Genomic DNA, 22687 nt, shown 5'->3' with positions numbered 1-22687 from the left:
GGGACAGGGTCAAAAGAAAGAACAGAAAAAATGGGGAGTGGAATAGGATTAAGGGAAAAGTTCTCAATGCACACTGAGGGCAGTGGCGGCTGGTTCTGGTGCAGCCTGAGTTCTGGGCATCTCCCGGAGTGCAGAGAGCAGCACGGGGACCCGGTTCGGGACCCTCACTCACAGATTTCAGAATGCCAGGACTAAGTTGTAGATTCTACCAGCACAAATTTCCTGAAGTGGAAGATGTGGTAATGGTGAATGTATGGTCCATTGCTGAAATGGGAGCTTATGTCAGCCTATTGGAATACAACAATATTGAGCACATGAACTTTACTCTCAATGGAATTAGCTCAAAGAGGGAATATCATACATATTCAGTTGGATGTAGAATGGCTTGGATATTCTCAGTAATGTAATGATCCAAGACAATTCAGAAGGATTTATGATGAAAAATATTATCCATCCCTGAAGAAAGAACTGTTGGGGAGTCTGAATGCACATTGAAATGTATTTTTTTCTTTACTTTATTTTTCTTGGTTTTTTTTAATCTGCATTGTCTTTCCAGAACTAACATGGAAATATGTTTTGCATGACTGTCAAATTGTTTGCCTATATCAAATTGTTTGCCTTCTCAATGTGTGTCGGGGGTGGGGAGAAGTGAGAAAAGGAAAAAGAAAATCTGGGACTCAAAACTTTTTCAAAAAAGAATGTTAAAATAAGGCAAACAAAATATACTTCTCATAAAAATCACATTAAATACTTAAGTTTTGTCTCATGGAAGTAATTTTCCTCTGTCCCCAATTATGCTGTTCTTTACTATCACCCTCCCTGTAATTATTTTTCCCCACTTGCCATGAACTATACTCTCTTGGTCCATGACCTCCCAGTCTTCTGGAAGCTGTGATTTCTTTTCTTCTGGAGTAGGATAAATAGTCTCTCTAAGCACCAAATCTCTGTTAAAAAAAATCAATTGTAAGGTCCTTATGTCACATGATAGAATATCTCTCTCCATAATATCATTCATTAATGTTACACCCTCCCACAACTGAATGAAGATTCCTCTTGAATTCCATCCCCATCATTTCAATCTCTTTTTGTCTTTCTTATCCATTCTCCTTGAGAGACAATACATCACTCATTCCTCTATCTTCTTCCTCTTCTTTTCCCTTTTATTCAACATATCCCTCGGCAGTTTACTACCTGTTGATCCTGCCCCACAAAAAGCAATTGATTCACGTATAGATAGGATAGCATAAGGCTTAGTCCATGTTCCATGACTGTTCTTCATCATCACTTTTTCAATTTGACTTCTTTCACTCTTGTCTCCTTTGAGTACTTTTAAGAAGAAATACTGTAACGATTTCTCTGGTGTTACATTTTTTGTTGTTCTTTTGTTGTTCTTTCTCTTTTTATTTTCTGGATTTTTTTTGAGGGGTTGCTATATCTGTTTATACTCTTGGTGTTTGTAAAACAAATAACTTTTTCAAGTATTATTTTCTGTGTAATAATGCTTCAAATGCCTCTTTTATTGAGTATCCATATTTTTATCTTTTTTTGTCTAGGCTTAAGTTTGCAGGATATGTCATCTTTAGTTGAATCTTCAGCTCCCTTGTTTGTTTTTCAAATTTACTTATTTAGATAATTTTGACTTATTATTCAACTCTGTGTATGTCTTTCTGTTTCAAGTGTGTCTCTTGTAAACAATATGTTGTTGGATTCTAATGGATTCTAACCCATTCTGCTACCTGCTTCCTTTTTATGGGTGAACTTATCCCATTCACATTTATATTGACAGCTATGATTATGTCAACCTGAATTCAAGAGAAAACATCCAATATAGAAAAATTGAGGTCTTTAATCAGGGAAAGTGAGTTACATTTTGAGGTACTATATAGCAAGTTCTGGGGTATTTCAGGAGGGAGCTAGAAACAGGTTTTATATAGGGTAGTAAGTCAGGGGGAATGGCCAAGCTGCAAGTGGGAGGGATTAGGGGTGTCCCACAGTTTCACAAGGTAAGTTGTTTTGCATAACAAGTGAAAATCCATAGAGAAAACTTGGGAATCTGGAGGGAAGAGTTTAGAACATTTAAAAAATAGTCAGAGGCTGGAAGTGATAATGTCTGGTCAGTCTCATACAATTCAATAGCATGTAATGAGAAGTATATTATTTACTGATTTTGTTACAAATTCACTTGCTTTAGTTCAATAAAATTCAAACCTAAGTAGACCCTAAGCAGACTCAATATTCCCCTGATTGGAAACAGCTCAAACAAGAAAATTCTAGATCATTGTTAGAAACCTGAACAGCAGAGGAAAAAGCTAGACTAAAAAGAAAAAGATAATTTATGTAAAATACCTTCAAAAGTATCAGCACTTATATAAACTTCTAGAATGCTTATTAGCTAAGTCGCATTAAACTGCAGGTAAAATTCATTTACCACGAACTCTTCTTTGTTGACTTCCTTGGGAGATCTCTTGGCATATATCTGATAAATCTCTTTCATTCCTTCAGTTACCTCTCTCAGTCCTTATCTTTGTAGTGCGGTTGACTGGTTAAGTCTTGTAGGTGCACATTTTGACTGATGGACAATTTCATGCTTCCAGCAAATACAGCTTTCCTAAATTATTACCTTCATCTGGTCCATCAGCTGCAACAGCGTTCTCTCAATTCTGATGATTCTGCTATGATTCCTGACTAGAACTTAGAGCAAAGATAGATGAGTATTAATACTGGTACTGAATACCTCATCATTTACCTCCACTGTGGTATACAGAGAAGGACCAATTTTAAAAGTAACTTGAATAAAGTACATCAAGTTGTAGGGTTAGGATTAGTTCAGGATTGAGACTTACTCAGGCTGAGCTACCAAGTTGAATCTGGACTGGAACACAAAGGATTCCTGCTGGTGCCAAGTGTCTGGGGTCAAGATGGAGCTGGACAGGCAGAGGTCTTCAAATTCCACTTCTGACACCAATATGTCAACCTGAATTCAAGAGAAAACATCCAATATAGCAAAATTGAGGCTTTTGATCAAGGCAAGTAAGTTACAGCCAGGGTGCCACACAACAAGTGCTGAGGTATCCAAAGAGGGGACTGGGAACAGGTTTCATATAGGGTACTAAGGCAGAAGGAATGGCCAAGCTGCAGGTGGGAGAGGTTAGGGGTATCTCACAATTTCACAAGGCAAGTTTTTTTGTTTTTTTGTTTTATAAAAAGTGAAAGTCCTAGAGAAAGCTTGGAAATCTCTGGAGGGGAGAGTTTGGGACATTTTCAAAGTAGTCAGAGGCTGGGAGTGATATTGTCTGGTCATCTTCAGGCAATTCATGGGTCTGAGAATAGAGACAAGGTCAGATTCAATCAGCTGAGTTTGACAATTACTATGTATTTCCCTCCATCCCATTTTCTTCTGTTTATACTATTCTCTCTATTTTCATATTATCCCTCAAAAAAAGTTGATTTTGCTTCTGACCATCATATCCTTTAATCCACCCTCTGTTATTACATTCCTCCCATATCTCTTATTCCCATCTTCTATTTCGCTGTTGGGCAAGATAGACTTTTGTACCCAGCTGGGTGTGCATGTGTGTGTGTGTGCGTGTGTGTGCGTGTGTGTGCTCATGCACGCTTCAGCACATTCTTCTCTCTTTAAACAATTTTCAATGACAGTGAAGTTCAAGCATTGCCCACCACACATCCATTTTCTTTTCCATCATAAAAGCTCTTCTTTGCATACTTCTTTTATGTAAGAAAAATTTTCCCATTCTACCTCTCCCTTCCTCCTTCTCCCAGTGCATCTCTCTTTTTGAACCCCTTCATATTTTTTATTGACTCTCACTAATGCCCCCTTTCTATGCAATTTTTTCTAACTCTCCTACTGATAAAGTTTTTAGGAGATACATGTATCATCTTCCCGTATAAGAATGTAAACAATTTAAGTTTATTGAGTTCCTTATGATTCTTCTTTTATGTTTACCTTTGTATGCTTCTCTTTTTGAATGTCATTTTTTTCTACTCAACATTTGTTTTTTCATCAGGAATGCTTAAAAGTCTTCTATTTCATTAAATGTACATTCCACAACTCCCCCTCCCTACACCCTGCAAAGATTTTTACTCAGATTTTCTGGGTAGGTCATTCTTGGTTGTAATTGTGGATTTGACCTGGAAGCTGTAGAATTTGGCTATAATGTTCCTCAAAGTTTTCTTTTTGGGGTCTCTTTCAACAGGTGATTCGTGATTCTTTCAATTTCTATTTTGCCCCTTGATCTAAGATATTGGGGTAGTTTTCCTTTATAGTTTCTTGAAATATGATGTCTAGGCTCTTTTTTTGATCATGGTTTTCAGGTAGTTCAATGATTCTTGAATTATTTTTTCCTTGATCTACTTTTCAGGTCAGTTGTTTTTCTGACGAGATATTTCACATTTTCTTCTATTTTTTTTCTTCTTTTGACTTCGTTTTTTTGTTTCCTGGTGTCTCGTGAAGTCATTAGATTCCATTTGCCCAATTCTAATTTTTAAGGAATTACTTTCTTCAGTGAGCTTTTATACCTCTTTTACCATTTGGCCAGTTCTGCTTTTTAAGGAGTTCTTTTCTTCAGTGAATTTTTGTTCCTCTTTTACCACTAGATCAAATCTGTTTTTAAGGTGTTAATTTCTTCAGTATTTTTTCTTTTTGCCTCTTTCACCAGACTGTTAATTCTCTTATTGTAACTTTCTTGCATCATTCTCACTTCTTTTCCCAATTTGTCCTTTAACATTCTTATCTCTTTCTTTAACTCTTCCATGAATTCTTGTTGGGCTTGTGTCCAATTAGCATTTTTCTCTTAGGCTTTGATTTTAGCTGTTTTCCATTGTTGTTCATGTCTTGATTTTCCCTGCCACTGTAGAAGCTTTTTTACGATCAAATTCTTTTTTGTTGTTAGTTCCTTTTTCCACTCTATTTCTTGACTTCGAACTTTGTAGGTTCTGCCCATAAAGTTTTGGGCTCTCCTCAGTTGGGTGTAGGAAACTATGTCCCAAGCTTGAGGCTTTTTTGTGCTATTGTTTTCAGAGCTGGTTCCAGGAGTCTGCAAGTTTTTGGTGCTTCCAAGGTGTGTGATCCTGGGAGACATGTAGTCAGGATTCTCCTGGTCTGTACTATTGTCTTTACCCAGGAAGGGTCCCTATTCCCTTGTAGCTACAAGCCCTAGTCTTCCTCTCTGCCTTAGAACTGTGACCAGAGTCCCTGTTCTTTTGTGACTAAATCCAAGGGTTACTCTCTCTGCAGAACTATGACCCAGAATTGTATTTGTCAATAAAGTTGTTCATCACTGCCAGCTACACTCAGTGCCAGCAAAGGGTCCCCTGTAATCTCCTCATCAATTGTACAACTCTCTTACCATCTCTGGGCTGAGAGGTCCCAAAGCTATTGCTGCTGCTGCCACTACTGTGGCTACCTCCAAGACATGCCACTGGTGCCGCTGCCATGCTTCAGGCCATGCCCCAGCTCTGTGTCATAGATCTCTCCTGCCAACTTCCTAAGTTGTCTTAGGTTGGAAAAATGTTTCACTTTGACCTTTTGTCGGTTCTGTAGGTTGAAAATTTGATTTGAGGACTTATTTTCAAGTTGTTGGAGGGGAATGTTGGGAGAATTCAGCTGTTTTTATGTGTGTCATCTTGGGTCTGATTCTGACTCTTTTGATCTTCAGAACACATTATTCCATTCTCTGCTGATCAGAGCAGATAGTCCTGTGATATTCAAATTTTCTTTGCTTTACATGTCAAGGTCACTTGCAGAATTTGCTGATTGTCATTATAATTTTTTTAACTAGTATGTGTCTTGGAGTTTGTAGCATACATTTTTGTTTTTATTTTTGTTTTCTCCTTTCTTGTGTGTAATCCATGGATTCCTTTGATTTTTTTTTTACATTCAGAAGTGTTGGGCAATTTCTTGTATAATTCCTTACATTATGGTGTTCATAATTTTTGACTTGTCACATTCCTCTAGGAGACCTTAAAGTGTCTCTAGATGGCCCGTCTTTAAGGTCAGTACATTTTGCTTGTATAGAGATTATGTTTTCTCTTGAATTTCCAATTAGTTTTCTTCCTTGTTTCTTTGGTGAGGTTTGCCCTTATGGAATTAAGCTTTTCTATTTTTCTAATTATTTCTGATGTGTAGGCCATAAATTCTGCTTTCACAATTCTTTTTAAAATCATTTTGGTATAGCTTGTTGTAGGTCCTTGCTCTTTGGGGAATGCATGATTTTCTCCACTTCATCAGACATTGATTAATTTTCCTTTGTTTTGCAATGTTTATTGATAGTTGTCTAGACCTTTTCAAATGATCTGAAGGAAATACTCTCTTCTTTTCATATCTTCCTTGGTAGTTTATCTGTTTATACTCAGAGTGATGAACTTAGTTTTTTTTATACCTGAGATCTTTTTTTAACTGATACTCTCTTTTAGAAAATTATTTATTTTGTTTTGAATTTATAAAATAAAACAGGTGATTCCATAACATAATAGAATTTAGAAAATAATAATTGCACATGAAACTGCAAATCTATTACATACAACTTGTTATTCCTTTTAAATATAATATAAAGTTATCATGTAAAGTTTTTTTCCTTTCTTTCTTTCTTCCCTTCCCCTCTCCACCTAGCGATGGCTACCATTAGACACAAAGATGTATACATATGCATCTCCTTTCTTGTAGGATTTTGTTTGTGATATATAAGAATGTTGATGATTTATGTGGATTTATTTTAAATCCTGCTATTTTGCTAAAATTATTTATATTTCACTAACTTTTCAAATGAGTCCTTGGGATTATTTAGATATATCATCATATCATCTGCGAAAAGAGAGTTTTATTACCTCATTCCCTATTTTCATTTCTTCTTTTTCTTTTTCTTCTCTTATTGCAATTGTTAGGATTTCCAATATAATACTAAATAATATTGGTGACAGTGGGTATCCTGACTGGGAAGGCTTCTAGCTTATCCTGATTACAAGTAATACTTGATGATGGTGTTAGGTAAATGCTTTTTCTATTAATTTAAGTAAAAAAATCCACAGATACCTAAACTTCTAAGTGCTTTTTGATAGAAAGGAGTGCTGTACCTTATTAAAAGCTTTTTCTGTATCTATTGACATAATTATATGATTTTTAAAATTCATTTATTTATTTTTAAAATTAATTATTTTTAGTTTTCAACATTCAGTTCCATAAAGCTTATGAGTTTTAAATTTTCTCTTCCTCACTCCTCACTCCCCTCCACAAGACTGAATGCAATCTGATATAGGCTGTACATATACAGTCATAGTAAGTATATTTTTACATTGGTCATGTTGTAAAGAAGAATTACAACTAATGGGAGAAACCACGAGAAAGAAGAAACAGAACAAAATAACAACAACAAAAAAAGATAGCAAATAGTATGCTTCCATCTACATTCAGACTCCACATTTCTTTCTTTAGATGTGGATAGCATTTCTCATCATGAGTCTTTTGGAGTTGTCTTACATTGATGAGAAGAACTAAGTCTATCAAAATTAGCCATTGCAGCATTGCGTGCTGTTATTGTGTACAGTGCTCTCCTGGTTCTGCTCATTTCATTCAGCGTCAGTTCAGATAAGTCTTTCCAGGTTTTCTGAATATCTGCTCATCATTTATATCTTATATTGTAGCACAAAGCCATTCCCCACTTGATAGGCATCCCCTTAATTTCCAATTCTTTGCTACCACAAAAAGAGCTGCTATAAATATTTTTGTATATGTTGGTCCTTTCCCCATTTTTGTGATCTCTTTTGAATACAGACCTAGAAGTGGTATTGTGGGTCAAAGGGTATACACAGTTTTATAGCCATGTGGGCATAGTTCCAACTTGATCTCCAGAACAGTTGAGTCAGTTCACAACTCCACCAACATGGCATTAGTGTTCCAATTTCCCCACATCTTCTCCAACATTATAATTTTCCTGTTTTGTCATGTTGGCCAATCTGATAGGTGTGATGTGGTACCTCAGAATTGTTTTGATTTGCATTTCTCTAATCAATACCGATTTCAAGCATTGTTTCATATGACTATACATGGCTTTAATTTCTTCATCTGAGAACTGTCTGTTCATATCCTTTGACCATTTATCAATTGGGGAATGGCTTGTGTTCTTATAAATTTGTCTTAATTCTCCATATATTTTAGAAATGAGGCCTTTATCAGAGAGACTATTGTTGGTGGAGTTGTGAAATGATCCAACCATTTTGGAGAACAATTTGAACTCTGCCCAAAGGGCTACAAAAATGTGCATACCCTTTGATCCAGCAATGGCACTTCTAGGGCTATATCCCAAAGAGATCATACAAATGGGAAAAGGACTGACATGTACAAAAATATTTATAGCAGCTCTTTTTGTGGTAGCAAAGAATTGGAAATTAAGGGGATGCCCATGATTTGGGGAATGGCTAAGCAAGTTGTGGTATATAAATGTAGTGGAATATTATTGTGCTATAAGAAATGATGAACACCACTCTATTTCTTAGCCAGTACCAAGTAGTTTTAATGATTGCTGCTTTAGAATACAATTTCAGATCTGGTACAGCTAGGCCACCTTGCATTTTTTTTCATTAATTCCCTTGATATTCTGGACCTTTTGCTCTTCCAGATGAATTTTGTTATTATTTTTTCTAGCTCTATATAATATTGTTTTGGTAGTTTGATTGGTATGGCACTGAATGCATAAATTAATTTAGGTAGAATTGTCATTTTTATTGTGTTAGCTTGGCCTACGCATGAGCAACTGGTATTTTCCCAAATATTTAGATCTGACATTTGTGTGAAAAGTGTTTTCTAATTGTGTTCTTATAGTTCCTGGGTTTGTTTTGGCAGGTAGACTCTTAAATATTTTGTGTCTACAGTAACTTTAAATGGAATTTTCTCTTTCTATCGCTTGCTGTTGGGTTTGTTAGTAATCTATAGAAATGCAAAGATTTATGTGACTTTATTTTATACCCTGCAACTTTGCTAAAATTGTTCATTATTTCAAGTAGTTTTTTAGTTGATTCTCTAGGGATCTCTGAGTGTACCATCATATCATCTGCAAAGAGTGATAGCTTTGTTTCTTCTTTGCCTATTCTAATTCCCTCAATTTCTTTTTCTTCTCTGATTGCTAAAGCTAACATTTCTAGCACAATATTGAATAACAGAGGTGGTAATGGACATCCTTGTTTTACCCCCAATTTTATTGGAAAAACTTCTAGCTTATCCCCATTATATATAATGCTTGCTGATGGTTTTAGGTAGATACTACTCATCATTTTAAGGAAGACTTCACTTATTCCTATGCTCTCTAGTGCTTTTAATAGGGAAGAGTATTGTATTTTGTCAAAAGTTTTTTCAGCATCTATTGAGATAATCATTATTTCTGCTGGTTTTGTTGTTGATATGGTCAATTATGCTGATAGCTTTCTGAATATTGAACCAGTTTTGCAATCCTGGTAAAAATCCTACCTAGTCATAGTGTATCATCCTCAAGATAAATTGTTATAATCTCTTTGCTAATATTTTATTTAAATTCTATGCCTCTATATTCATTAGGGCAATTGATCTATAATTTTCTTCTCTGTTTTGTCTCTTCCCACTTTAGGTATCAGCACCACATTTGTATCATAAAAAGAATTTGGTAGGACTCCTTCTTTGCCTATTTCCCCAAATAGTTTATATTGTATTGGAATTAATTATTCTTTAAATGTTTGATAAAATTCACTTGTAAATCCATCTGGCCCTGGAGATTTTTTCTTAGGGAGTTCAGTGGTGGCTTTTTCAATTCCTTTTTCTGAAATGAGATTATTTAAGTTTTTATTGCTTCTTCTGTTAATGTGGACAATTTATATTTTTGGAAATATTCATCCATTTCACTAAGATTGTCAAATTTTTTGGCATACAGTTGGGCAAAATAGTTCCTAATTATTCTTTTAATTTTCTCTTCCTTGGTAGTGAATTCATGCTTTTCATTTTTGACACTGTTAATTTAATTTTATTTTTTTCTTCTTTTAATCAAATTAACCAAAGGTTTATCTATTTTATTGTTTTTCCCATAAAACCAGCTTAGTTTTATTTATTAGTTCAATAGTTTTCTTAAATTCAATTTTATTAATTATTAATTGATTAATTGTTAATCTACCTTTCCATGGCCTTGTATTACATCATGATCTGAAAAAGATGTATTTAATATTTCTGCCTTTCTGCATTGGATTGTGGGGTTCTTATGTCCTGGTATATGGTCAGTTTTTGTGTAGGTACCATGTACCATTGGGAAAAAAGTATATTCCTTTCTATCTCCATTTAATTTTCTCCAGAGGTCAACCATATCTAAATTTTCTAAAATTCCATTCATCTCCTTAATTTAATTTTTGTTTATTTTGTGGTTAGATATATTTAGTTCTGTGAGGGGGAGATTGAGGTCCCCCACTAGCATAGTTTTGCTGTCTATTTCTTCCTGTAACTCCCTGAACTTCTCCTCTAAGAATTTGGATGCTATACCACTTGGTACATATATATTTAGTAATATTACTTCATTATCTACGGTACTTTTTAGTAGAATCTAGTTTCCTTCCTTATCTCTTTTAATTAGATCTGTTTTTGGTTTTGCTTTGTCTGAGATAAGGACTGCTATTTCTGCTTTTTTTTTAACTTCAGCTGAAGCATAAAATATTCTACTGCAGCCTTTTACCTTTACCCTGTGTGTACCTCTGCTTCAAATGTTTTTCTTTTAAACAACATATTGTAGGATTATGGTTTTTAATCCACTCTGCTATCTGCTTCCATTTTATGGGAGAGTATATCCCATTCACATTCACAGTTATGATTACCATCTGTGTCTTTCTCTCTGTCCTAGTTTCCCCCCTTTATGCTTTTCTCCCTTCTTTCTCCTTTTCTCTCCTCACTAGAGTTTTGCTTTTGACCACTTCCTCCCTCAGTCTGCCCTCCCTTTTCTTTCTTTTTTCCCTTACTATTTCTTTCCTTCCTTCTGTCCACTCCTCCCTTTTCTTTTCCCCTTCCTCTCCTACTTCCTATAAGGTAAGTTAGATTTCTATACCTAACTGATTAAATTATTCCCTCTTGTGAGCCAAATTTGATGACAGTAAAGTTTAAATAATGCTCATCTCCTTCCCTTCTTTCCCCCTACTGTAATTGGTCTTTGTGCCTCTTCATATGATGTAGTTTACCCTTTTCTGCTTCCTCCTTTCCTTTTCTCCCAGTATAATCCCTTTGGTTTTTTTAATCATATCAATGTCAACTTATACCCACCCCCTCTGTTTATGTATACCCCCTCTATATGTCATAATAAATATACAGTTCACAAGTGTTACAAATAACATTTTTCCTTGTAGGGATGTAAACAGTTTGCCCTTATTGAATAATACTTTTTTTTTCCTTTTCCTATTTACTTTTTTATGCTTTTCCTGAGTCTTGTATTTGAAGGTAGAATTTTCTGTTAAGCTTTGGCCTTTTCATCAGGAAAGTTTGGAAGTTCCCTATTTCTTTGAATGTCCATCTCCTTCTCTGAAAGATTATATTCAATTTTGCTGGATAGTTGATCCTTGGTTTTAATCTAAGCTCCTTTGCCTTATGGAATATCATATTCCAAGCCCTTAATGTAGAAGCTGCCAGGTCCTGCATAATCCTGACTGTGGTTTCATGATATTTAAATTATTTCTGTCTGGCTGTTTGCAGTATTTTCTCCTTGACTTGATCATTCTGGAATTTCGCTACAGTATTCCTTGGCATTTTCAATTTGGGATGTCTTTCAGGAGATGATCTATGGATTCTTCCAATGACATTTCCCCCCCTGGTTCTAGGGCCTCAGGGCAGTTTTTTGATGATTTCCTGAAGGATGTTATCCGGACTCTTTTTTTCATCGTGGTTTTCAGGTAGATCAAATATTTCCTCTCCTGGATCTATTTTCCAGGTCAGTTATTTTACCAATGAGATATTTTATGTTGTCTTTTATGTTTTCATTCTTTTGTATAATTTGATTGATTTTTACTCTTTCATAGAGTCATTAGCTTCTACTTGCTCCATTCTCATTTTTAATGAATTCTTATCTTCTATTAGATTTTGTACCTCCTTTTCCATTTGGCCCATTTTATTTTTAAGGAGTTCCTTCAGTGAATTTTTGTGCCTCCTTTTCCATTTGGCCAATTCAGTATTTTCTCCTTGACTTGATCATTCTGGAATTTAGCTACAGCATTTCTTGTTATTTTCAATTTGGGATCTCTTTCAGGAGGTGATTGGTGGATTTTTTCAGTGACTATTTTCCTCTCTGCTGCTAGGACCTCTGGGCAGTTTTCCTTGATCATTTCCTGAAATATGCTCTCCAGACTCTTTTTTGATTATAGTTTTCAGATAGATCAATAATTCTTAATTTATCTTTCCTGGATGTATTTTCCAGGTTACTTAGTTTTTCCAATGAAGTATTTTACATTATCTTTTTTCCCCATTTTTTCATGTTATTTGACTGATTCTTAATGCCTCATAGAGTGATTAGCTTCCACTTGCCCAGTTTTAATTTTTAATGAATTGTTTTCTTCAATTACCTTTTGTACTTCCTTTTCCATTTATCGCATTTTATTTTTAAGGAGTTCCTCTCTTCAGTGAATTTTTGTGCCTCCTTTTCCATTTGGCCAATTCTACTTTTTAAGGAGGTATTTTCTACAGTCAAGTTTTGTCTTTCTTTTCCAAGCTATTGTCTCTTGCATACCTCTCATTTCTTTTCCCAATTTTTCTTCTACCTCTTTAATTTGACTTTTAAAATCCTTCTTGAGCTCTTCCAAGAAGGCTTTTTTGGGCTTGAGACCAGTTCATATGCCCTTTTGAGGTTTTGGGTGTGAGCGTATTGATAATGCTGTCCTCTTCTGAATTTGTGTTTTGATGTTCCCTGTCCCCATAGTAAGAATCTATGGTCATTGTCTGTTTCTGCCTTTTTCTCATGTTGTTATTTCCTGGCTTTTAAAGTTGAGCTCTCCAGGTAGGGCAATGATCCAAGCTTCTTGCACTGGGGGCCAGGGACCTTGTCCCTGGCTTTGCGCACTGGGGCCTCAGGTGCCGGCAGCTGAAGGCGGTAGGTGTCTGGCAGCATACCTGGTGCTGAGCTGGGGTCAGCAACACTGAAGCTCTTGGGGTGTAGAGGGATCTGGACCCTGGAGGACAGCTGCTTTAAAACTCCAGACAGTTTGGTCAGTGGAGGATGTCTGCCTTCCTGGAGTTGTGCTTCCTGGAGTTGTGCTGAAGCACCAGGAAGTCTTGCTGCTGGAGTCTACCAGTTCCCCTGCCTGTGACAGGGCACTTGGGGGTCCTGGTATTTGCACTTGCCTGCTCCCTGGTGCTAAAGATCTCCCACTAGTTTCCTGAGGTGTAGTTTGCCATTGGCTTGCTGGGACACTTCCTGTCCTGTACTGCTCCTCTTCCACCGGAAAAAGAGGTGCCTTTCCTGTTAATCCCTCAAGTTTCCTGGGTTAAAAGGCTGCTGTACCCCATCTTTCTGCTGGCTCAGTTTTTCCAGGGTTTTTCCTGGGGTGATATTTTCTGTGTTTTTAGAAGTCAGTAAGGGAGAGTGAGAGCAGTTTACTTCTTACTCCACTATCTTGGCTCCTGGAAGTCTTAATCATATGATTTATTAAAACTTTTATTATGTATATACTCAATTACATTAATAGTTGTCCTTATGTTAAACCCTCTCTTCATAATAGATAATCTTTGTAATATATTGTTGTAATCTTGTAGCTAGCATTTTATTTAGGATTTTTTCATCTGTATTCATTAATGAAATTGTTTTATAATTTTCTTTCTCTGTTTTTACTTTTCCTGGTTTAGGTATCAGTGTCATATTTGTTTCATAAAAGTAGTTTGGTAAGACCCCTACTTTACCTATTATTCCAAATAAATTATTTAATATTGGAAACAGTTATTTTAAAATATTTGATAGAATTCACTTGTAAATTAATCTGGTCTTGGTGATTTTTTCTTAGGAAGCTAATTTTTGGCCTGTTTGATTTATTTTTCTAAAATAGATCTTTTAGATATTCTATTTCCTCCTCTGCCAATCTATACAATTTACATTTTTGTAACTATTCTCCCATTTCACTTAAATTGTTAGATTTATTGGTATATTATAAAATAAAAAATTCCTTATAATTCTTTTAATTTCATCTTCATTAGTAGTATATTCACCCTTTTCATTTTTAATACTAGTGATTTGGTTTTCTTCTTTCTTTTTTAAAATAAAATTAACTAATGATTCATCCATTTTATTGAGGTTTTTTTTTTCATAAAACCAACTCCTAGTTTGATTTATTCATAAGTTTATAAAGAAATAAGAAGAGTAGAGGATAGGGGGGAAGGACTCTTAGAAGGGTGTATAGATTAAGATTTAGGAGGGTCAGTGGAGAAGACAATAGAGGGATTCTTTGAGGAGTGGGTAGAATAAGGAATAGGAGAGTAAGGGGAGTTAATAAGGTAAGAGAGATAGGATGAAAAGAGAGAGTGAGAAGGAAAATAATGAATAAAAATAAGATGGAGGGGAATTCACAAATAGTAATTATAACTTTGAATTTGAATAGGATGACCTCATCCATGAAACAAAAATGGATAGAAAAAAATGGATTAAAAAATCAGAATCCAACAATATATTGTTTATAAGAAATGCATTGTTATAAGAAACACAGAGTTAAAATGGAGGGTTGGAGTGCGATATAGTATGCTTCAGCTGATGCAAAAAAAAAAAAAGGGAAGGGGTAATAATCATGATCTTAAAGTTAAAGCTAAAATAGGTTTAATTAAAAGAGATAAGAGTAACCACACTTTGATAAAACATAGCACAAACAATGATGCAATATCAATACTGAACCTATGTGCACCAAACACAATAGCATCTAAATTTTTAAAAGAAAGTTAAATAAATTACAGGTGGAGATAGACAGTAGTACTGTAATAGTGGGGGACTTTAATCTTCCCCTCTCAAAACTAGATAAATCTAATGAAAAAAGTCAAGGAAGTGAGCAGAATTTTAGATAAGCTACATATGTAGATATATGGAGAAAACTTGATGGGAACAAAAAGGAATGCACCTTTTTCTCAGCAGTTCATGGTGCCTCTGCAAAGATTTGCCATATGTTAGAATGTAAAAATTTGATAATTAAAAGCAGAAATATTAAAAGTATCCTTTTCCAGATCACAATACAACAAAAATTATATTTACTAAGGAACCACAGAAACATAGATTAAAAACTAATTGGAAACTAAATAACCTACTATTAAAGAACAAGTGGGTTAAAGATTAAATCATAGAAACAATCAATAATATCATTAAAGGGAATGACAATAATGAGACAACATATTAAAACATATGTGATACAGCAAAATCTGTAATCAGAAGAAAATTTATATCACTAAATGCTTACAGTCATAAAATAGAGAAAGAGCAGACCACCTAAGATCTCAGGTAACTCCATTTTTCTGTCCCTTCTGTTCACCTTGTAACTCCTTCTCCTTGATTGTGATTTTCCTTGGGTATTGGACCTCAAAGTTGCCTCAGTCTCCTGCCACACTAGGCATTTCACATTTCATTGTCTTTAGTTTCTGTTTTAAGTGACTTTTAGGAGAGACAGATCTGGCCTAGATACATACTGGAACTTTTGATTCATACTCTGGTGTCCTCATTAAGTTCACTGTGCTCCTACATTCTCTGGCCAAGTAGTATTGTATTACACAGCACTGCCACATTGAAGACTCAGCCAGAATGAATATCTGCCTTTTGTAAAGATAGTGCCCCAGGTAGAGGAGGAGGGTGACATATTTGAGCTCTGCTGCAAGCTCAGAGGTAGGCTTATACAATCTTTACATAGCATGGCAGCTTGTGAAGGTGTGGAAAATGAATGTGTTAGGTATAAGAGATTAATCTTCTACGCTGTTAGTTCATTGGACCAATATCTTTTTATGGTGCATGGTGTCATAGAATCTGGAAGCAGCCGAAATTATTTTCATCCTGATATCAAACCTGGTACTTCTGACATAAGTTCAAAAGTTTACTTCACAATTAACTTTTGTGAAAAGCATGGTTTGAGAGCAATTTTCCTAAAAGAGAGAGTATTTTGTTTTAGTGAACTTAACATAAGTCAGCAATGTGATGTAGCAGTCAAACAAGTTAATGTAATCTTAGGCTGCATTAATAAAGGCATGGCTTTATTAGAAATGCTGGTAACAGTAATACAAGAAGAAAAAGAAATTAAGGTAATTAGAATGGGCAATGAGGTAATTTATTTCTCTTTGCAGATGATATGATGATACATGGGAAATCCTAGAGACTCAGCTAAAAAATTAGTTGAAGCAATAATTTTAGTAAATTAACAAAATATAAAATAAATCCACATAAATCATCAATATTCTTATAATATTATCAACAAAACCTTGCAAGAAGAGAAATTAAGAGATACCCCATTTAAAATACTGTGAGTACAGTAAAAATAAAATATCTGGGAATAAATCTGCCAAGACAAACCCATGAACTACATGAACATAATTGTAAAACACTTTATATACAAATAATGTCGAATTTAAATAACCAGAGAAATATTAATTGTTCATGGGTGGGCAGAAGCAATATAATAAAAATGACAATTCTATCTAAATTAATCTATTTATTCAATGCCATCTCAATTAAACTACAAATTTTTTTTTTATTGAGAGAGAAAAAATACTAAAATTCGTTTGGAAGAACAAAAGAATATCAAAGAAATTAATGGAAAAAAAGAAGGTTTAGCAGCACCAGGTTTTAAACTATATTATAAGGCAGAAATTGTGAAAGTTATCTGGTACTGGCTAAGAAATAGAAAGGTGGATCAGCAGAACAGAGTAAGCATGCATTCTATCATGTCAAATATCTTCCACATATTCTTGTTTCCACTGACACAACCACCATCCTCTTTCAGTCCTTTATCATCTCCCAAATGTACCATTGCAAGAGCCTTCTGATTGGTCTCCTTAGCTTAATTCTTTCTCCTATTCCAATCCATCTTTTTTTTTCAGATTTTTTCAGACACTTCATGAATTTGTATGTCATCCTTGCTCAGGGGCCATGCTAATCTGCCCTGTATCATTACAATTATTAGTATATGTGCTGTTGAAGCGAGCACCCAGTCCATCTTCTACAAAGCTGCCAAAGTGATTTTCCTAAAATGTAGGTCTGCTAATGATACTCTCTCCCCACTCATAGTAAACTTTAGCAGCTCCCTGTTATCTCTAGTATTACATAAGAGTTCCTCCTTTTGGCATTTAAAGTATTTCACAATCTGGCCATTTTCTTTCTTTCTAATGTTATACTTTTTCCACTCTATAAACTCTAAAATTCAGCTATATCAGGCCATTTGCTATTCCCCACACACAACATTCCAACTCTTGTCTCTATGCCTTTGCATTGACTCTCCTCCATGTGGTGGGAATGCTTTCCCACCACACTGGTCACCTCTTAGAATCTCCAGTTTCCTTCAAGATTTGACTTACATATTACCTTCTACAGGAGACATTTCCTAGTCTCCTCAGATTCTAGAGCCTTACCTTCTAAGGTCACTGTGCATTAATTCTTCATATATCTTGTATATACCTATTTATTAACATACTGCCTAGTCCATCATTAAAAAGTAAGTTCTTTGACGGCTGGCATTGTTAGTGTCTTCTTTCTCTTCCCAGAACTTATTAAAGTACCTGGTACATAGTAAGAACTCAATAAATGCTTGTTGAATAAATGACTCATACCTAAGTTAAAGCAATAGACACTGTCTTCCTGTCTTCAGTTCCTCCTGTTCTGGTCTGCTTTATGTAAGATTTCAGTATCACCTTTATCAAATACCACATATTTAGTGTCATTCTCTGTCAGTCAGTGAATCAACTAACATTTATTAAGCACTTACTCTGTACCAAGCACTATGTTAAACAATGGAGGTTCAAAGTAAGAAAAGAGACAGTGCCTTATCTTAAAGAGGTCATAGTCCATGGGGGAACTAGATAACACCTATCAAAAAGATCATCATGGTTTCCCATTTAGCTTGAGTTTCACATTCAAGACCCTCTATCACTTGGTCTTTCTATCATTTGGTCCTAACTATCCAACTTCTTCCCTTATTCTTCCCAATTTCACCTCTCCACTTCTGCTGGTCTCCTACGTATACTTTCTTCTCACTTCCATGATTTCTTTTTCACTCTTTTCCCCTCTTTTGGAACAACCTTTTCTCACCTCTAATATTAAATGTTGTTCTTTTTTTGAGAGTCAGCTTAAGACTCAAATTTTCTTTTCCTAAACTCTTCTGTTCAACTTTCTTTTTTTGTTTGTTTGTTTTTTTGTTTTTAGGCAATTGGGGTTATGTGACTTGCCCAGGGTCACACAGCTAGTAAGTGTCAAGTGTTTGGTCTGAGGCCGGATTTGAACTCAGGTCCTCCTGACTTGAGGGCCAGTGCTCTATCCATTGTGCCACCTAGCTGCCCCTCAACTTTCAATTAAACAAGTAGCAAGGTATATGGGAGGATTGAGAAGAGAAGGAAGAATTTCTTCTGGCTGACTTCTTCTTACTTTCTGTTTCCTTTTCTGAGAATACATCAGAGAATAGTTATTTCCAGTCTTGATTTGAGTTGGAACTGGCCTCTCAGAAGGAGATCTCCTTAATACTATTCTTCTCAAGAAGGAAAGGAGGATATTCAATGGAGTCGCCTTACAGCTGAAAAACTAATGCCCTTCTCTGAGACCCCAGAAGTTCTAGATTTTATCAAAGGATATTATGGTATTGTTCAAAAGTGAATGGGGTAAAAATAGAATCTCAAAATGTTTTTACTTTCCTAGGGACATTTAAGGTATTTATGGACTGCTTGAATTTTTTTTTTGGTTTTTCTATTTTTAATAGTTTCCTGTGAGTTGCTTGTATCTTGAGCATTTTCTCCAGTGGGTGAAATAAAAGTTTAATTTTATTTGATAACCACATGTTCCATTTTGTTTGAAGAGTCATTTATGTTCCACCTTTGTTGAAGGGGAATTGTTACCCATATTTAGGAAAACCTAGACCTAAGCCATACTTAAGCTTTGATTATCAGTCCCTAAGATTTTACTCCAGAATGGGGGAAATGAAGCAAAGAAAGAAACTAGGTCCTCTGGAGTCAGGCTCCCAATGTTAAATCTAGGTCTGTTTGAGCCCAGAGTCTTTTGTGACATAAGTAAATACCATGTTACCCTCTGAATATAAATTTAAAGACATAATACCTGTAGAGAGTGTCAACATTTCTTTCTTTTCTAAGAGTTTGTGCTTATCTTTTTCCATAGGCTTGCTTTCTTCTTCTTTTAAAAAAATTAATCAATTAATTTTCTTTTTTAAATTTATGAAATAAAACAGGCATTTTCATAACATAGTATAATAAAAAAGGTGCACATGAAATTGCAAATTCACTATGTATTACTTGCTATTCCTTTGAAATACACAAGTAAGTTATTGGGGCAGCTAGGTGGAGCAGTGTATAGAGCACCACTACTGGATTCAGGAGGACCTGAGTTCAAATCCGACCTCAGAAACATAATACTTCCTAGCTGTGTGACCCTGGGTAAGTCACTTAAACCCATTGCCTAGCCAAAAAAAAAAGTTATGTAAATTTCCTTTTCCTCCCTTTTTTTCTTCCCACCACCCTACCTCAGAGATAGTTACCATTAGACACACACACACCACACACACACACACACACACACACACACACACACATTCTATATATACTTCTATTTGTCACTTCTTTGTCTGGATGCAGATAGTGTCTTTCTTCACATGTCCTTTATAATTAATTTGCTTTCTACATTATTCTGTCACTCCTTTCCTTTCGGTTTCTTTACTAGCACCAGAAAACTTGTGATTATTTTCTGTGTTGCCTCACCTTAAATGTAAGGCCAAATGAAATTCACTCTAGTCTTACACATTTTATTTTGGGAAACTTCTTAACATTGTGTTATTTAACTCTATCCCCAACCATAAGACCATTGCATAACATATGGAATCAATTTGGATTTAAATCTTAGGATTCTCAATGTAACTTCATTGTGAATTTCCCCAATTATACATCTATCCTATTTTCTTAAAATAATACTTACCAGTTAAGATATAAAGACTTTGCTTAAAATAGACTCTTCATGCTACACTATAATCTAAATTTTACAGTTCTTTATGATGAAGGATTGAAAGTTTAGAGTTGCTCTCCTTGGCAAACTTTTTTTTTTAAAAGAATTGCTTAAATAAGCTGCACAGAAACCAGATGTCATTTGCTAAGAGTATCTGAATGACTAAAATTTGCTGTCTGAATCTTTTTTTACTTTATAAAAACAAAGAAAAATTCTTTGGATTTACATCATTTTTAGCAGCTGTGAAACAGTGCAAACATCTGTTTGTACCTTTTGGGAACTAACCCAGAAGGTCTCCTCTTTTTAATCATCAAGCAACAAGCCAGTTTTATTTGTGTAGTTTGTTGTTTTCTTTATAAGAGGAAATGCCCTATTATACTTATTTCATAGTTTTCCTGGTTTTATTTTTTAATACAATGGCAGAACTACTTCTTTCATTATTAAACTAGATGATTTTTAGTGGAATGATTGTAAAGCATTAACTACTCAGCTAGTAAACCTCAGCTAGTATAGTTAAAGAAGTGTTCAGGGATACTTCTCTTTTTTCTTTTTAGGCAATTGGGGTTAAGTGGCTTTCCCAGGGTCACACAGCTAGTAAGTGTCAAGTGTTTGGTCTGGGCAGGATTTGAACTCAGGTCCTTCTGACTTCAGGGCTAGTGTTCTATCCATTGTGCCACCTAGCTTTCCTTGGTACTTCTAATTAATTTAAGAATCTACCTTTGCTATTTCAAATCAATCCAATACTATAAGCCCAAAAGCAATATCATGGGAGCATGTATAACTATATGTTTTGCAGAATTTGTAATCACTTTATTTTTGGTCACAATGGAAAGAAAGCCATTTTGAAAGAGTAAGGAAAACCATGGCTCTTTCAAAACATATGGAAGTCTACATATGATATTAGTTGCTACTAGAAGCCTTTTTTTTGCTCTATTTTTGCTTCATTTGAATAATAAAATATCAATGATAAAATCTTACTATCCATACTCACTCAGGGAAATGATAACTTCTAAATCCAAATATTTTTACTGCATTTTATAAATAAAGACAATAGATTGCATTGAAATTAAAGTTATCCAGGACAAATCAGTTGCTATATTTATACTTAATTTTTAAAGTGAATCTAGACAAATAAAGCATTCTTCACCCACTTTATGAAAATCCAATATATTTTCAAATTTAAAAATATTCATTAAACGCTCACATTTTCAAAGTCATGGCCTTGGCACATGAAAGAGGAGAACGTGAATAAGATATGGTCCCTGCTTTCAAGGATCTCACGGCTTACCAGGAAAGATAAGGGTGTAATGATGCTGATTACAAAATCGGAGTTATGAATATTAAAAAGGCAGGAGGAGCTTGTCAAGGGATTAGGTAATAGGGGAGGGGTCCCTTCTATGGTTTAGTGGTCAAACATTCTGATTGTGCTGCTTTCTGACTGACTAGCTACTATGGTCTTCTCTGGTCAAAATGGATAGTTAGGTACTCTGGGCCTGTCTTGTGCTAAAATGTGATTGTGGTTGGATCTAGGGACGGTGGCTCGCTAGAGGCAGAGGGTATATTGAGCTTTGTTAGGATTCCACCACAAGGACTACATACACAAAACACCGAAATGGTGGGACAGTGCTTCCTCCATTTCAAAAGCAGAACCCAACTCTAATATCAAACTGAAAGTCCAGAAATAGACTGGAACAATGAGCAAAAAGCAGAAAAAGTTCCTGACTATAGAAAGTTACTATGGTGACAGGAAAGATCAACATACAAACCCAGAAGACAACAAAGTCAAAAATGTTACATAAAAAGCCTTAAAGAAAAATATGAATTGATGTCAGGCCATGGAAGAGTTCAAAAGGATTTTAAAGATCAAGTAAGAGAGGTAGAGGAACAATTGGGAAGATAAATGAGAGTGATGAAAGAGAATCATGAAAAAAAGAGTCAACAGCTTGGTGAAAGAGGCACAAAAAATACTGAAGAAAATAACATCACCTTAAAAAAACAGAATAGGTCAAATAGTAAAACTGACACAAAAATCCAATAAAAAGAATGTCTTCAAAAACAGAGTTGGCTGAATGCAAAAGGAATTATAAAAGCTCCCTGAAGAAAATAATTCCCTAAAAATTTGAATTGGGCAAGTGGAAGCTAATGACTTCATGAGATATTAAGAAGCAATAGAACAAAATCAAAAAATGAAAAAAAATAGAAGAAAATGTAAAATATCTCTTTGGAAAAGCAACTGATCTGGAAAAATGATCCAGGAGAGATTTTAAGAATTATTGGACTATCTGAAAGCCACGATCAAAAAAAAGAGCCTAGACATCATTTTTCAAGAAATTATCAAGGAAAACTTCCCTGATATTCTAGAACCAGAGGGTAAAATAGAAATGGAAAGAATGCACTGATTACCTCAGGAAATAGATCCTAAAATGAAAACTCCCAGGAATATTATAGCAAGATTCCAGAACTCCTAGTCAAGGAGAGAATATTGCAAGCAGACAGAAAGAAACAATTCAAGTATTGTGGAG

The 22687-nt window shown here is 35.0% G+C and overlaps 1 long non-coding RNA gene and 1 other non-coding gene across 3 annotated transcripts in view; both read right to left on the bottom strand.

The window, feature by feature from the left end:
- Positions 1-511: 511 nt before the first annotated feature.
- The window catches only part of LOC144456210 (uncharacterized), a 93796-nt gene continuing 71620 nt past the window's right edge, over positions 512-22687 (bottom strand). Inside the window, exons 2-4 of one of the 2 annotated variants that reach the window (XR_013485125.1) lie at positions 2844-2974; positions 2429-2691; positions 512-944 (exon numbers count right to left, since the gene is read on the bottom strand). This is a non-coding gene — a long non-coding RNA (uncharacterized LOC144456210). The remainder of the gene's footprint in view (positions 945-2428; positions 2692-2843; positions 2975-22687) is intronic. The other variant, XR_013485124.1, reaches the window with a different exon arrangement.
- On the bottom strand, positions 17050-17157 carry LOC144456468 (U6 spliceosomal RNA). Its single transcript, XR_013485556.1, has one exon. It is a non-coding gene; the product is annotated as a U6 spliceosomal RNA (small nuclear RNA).

Source organism: Phascolarctos cinereus, unplaced genomic scaffold (assembly GCF_003287225.1).
Source record: "Phascolarctos cinereus isolate Bilbo 61053 unplaced genomic scaffold, phaCin_HiC Scaffold_3;HRSCAF=262, whole genome shotgun sequence".
Taxonomy (NCBI): domain Eukaryota; kingdom Metazoa; phylum Chordata; class Mammalia; order Diprotodontia; family Phascolarctidae; genus Phascolarctos; species Phascolarctos cinereus.
Note: the sequence above shows the minus strand (reverse complement) of the source record. Positions and strands in the feature narration are given on the sequence as shown.